The sequence below is a fragment of the Ailuropoda melanoleuca genome, chromosome 3 (genome assembly GCF_002007445.2).
Source record: "Ailuropoda melanoleuca isolate Jingjing chromosome 3, ASM200744v2, whole genome shotgun sequence".
In the NCBI taxonomy this organism is placed as follows: Eukaryota; Metazoa; Chordata; class Mammalia; order Carnivora; family Ursidae; genus Ailuropoda; species Ailuropoda melanoleuca.
This window is the reverse complement of record NC_048220.1, coordinates 15,004,961-15,006,865: the sequence shown is the minus strand read 5'-3', so window position 1 is coordinate 15,006,865 and position 1,905 is coordinate 15,004,961.

The window sequence follows — 1,905 nt, the reverse complement described above, 5'->3', positions numbered from 1 at the left end:
CCTCCCTCCCTTCTTTCCTTCTTTCCTGCCTGCCTTCCTCCCTCTGTCTTTTTCATCCATCCTTCCCTCCCTCCCTTCTTTCCTTCCTTCCTGCCTTCCTCCCTTCCTTCCTCCTTTCCTTCCTTCCTTCTTCCCTCCCTCCCTTCTTTCCTCCCTTCCTTCCTTCTTTCTTCCCTTCCTCCCTTCCTCCCTCTGTCTTTTTCATCCATTCGTCCGCCCATCCATCCATCCATTTTCCTTGGAGATCTTGAGAGGCTGTCACAGGAACGGTTCTCAGGTAATACCAGGAGGATGATTGAGCCGCTAACCCAGCAGTGTGTTTTTGTTCAGAAAAGCAATGTGCTTCCCATTTTGTTTATGCTTTTTGTTCTTTCTTCTTTTAATGGTGTAGAAAGCAAGCACATACCTTCGGGGGAAAAGTAAGACTCTGTTTCGTAAGCAACATTGGTTACTTTTGCCTTCTTAGTTGTCCCTTTGCTTCCTCTGATGACAGCACCCCAATTTTTGGTTGTAGAATTACTCTGTCCGTTCTCACCCCCTATCACCACATGCCAGGAGCCCCCGGGGCACTGCAGCCTGTCGCTCAGAGCCTTGGACTTTGCTGGCTACAGAGGCGAGTCTGTGAAGGTCATGTGACCGGAGCTAGGACAGTGACAGTTTTGGCTGAGACCTTTCCCTGGAGTTAACATGAAAGAGCTCCAGGTAGTAGGCGGGCTCTTTAGCTGATCTCGTGTAACTGGAACCCTAGGAGGGCATCTGGGCCAGGAGATCTTTCCAGAGGTTGAAGGGAATGTAGAAGAAGGCAGACCTGGGAGATGAACAGGCAAGGTTCCTGATGGCTTTGAGCCTCCAAATCCCCTTTTGCCTGAAGCCAGTGCGAGGTGGCACTTCTTTTGCAACCGAAAAGGGTGCTGATTAACACATCAGTAATATACAGCTTTCCAGGAGCTGCTGGTGCTCCAGTGGGTTTCTTCAGCAGCGAAAATGCTGCACCTCAGCACTCTCGGGATTAGGTATTGAAGAGGGGAACATCAAACCAAGCTTCCAGGGCCGTGGTGTGAGGAAGGCCAGTATCTTTTTCAGAGAGAAGGAAAGCTGTCACAGCAGAGGCAAATAAAATGCCTTTTTTTTTTTCCCGTTCCTGCTAAGTTTGGCAGTATTTCCCTTGACAGAAAGTTACAAAATGATTCTTTTCAAGGCTATGATTACTAATTGGTCTGCCTGGGAAAATTGCATCAAATACCTCTACAATTTCATTACTGTCAAGCTCTCTTTCTTATCTCTGGCAAAAACAGCCAGTTGCAAATGTGTGGGTGCACATTTTAAAGCCATCACAGAAAAGTCTGATGCTTGTATGTGTATTCTTTCATTGTGCTTTGAGATATTTCCTCTAGAACTGGCTAATTAATGTTAATTTTCCCCCTGCTATGACAGTACTGTGCCATTAGACATTTGACGTTGGAAGTGGCTAACTAGGATCTCTTTTAGCTTTGCATGTCACCTGTTGTGCAGGATTAAGCATTAAAAATAGGGTGCCAATGACATGTTTTTCTTACATCAGTAAAACGGAAGCTGTCAAATTAAGGAGGTGTCATTGGCTTTGGAATCTTTAGAAACTAATCCTCTCCTGTTGTCAAAATAAGAATGCATTGGACTGATTGCAATATTGCTATGTAATTTCTGCTCTGTTCCTGGGAGATGTATGTGTGCCTGTAATTAACAATAACTTCTCCCCATTAAATCAACTACTTTGGTGGTAAAAACAAAAAACAAAAAACAAAGAAGGCCTTTAGAAATAGAGGAGCAATCCCCAGATTAAATTCCAAAGTAGAACGCATTAAAAAAAGAGATTGGATTCATTTATATGTTCATTCATTAAAGGATCCCATTCTGGCTGGCATGGAA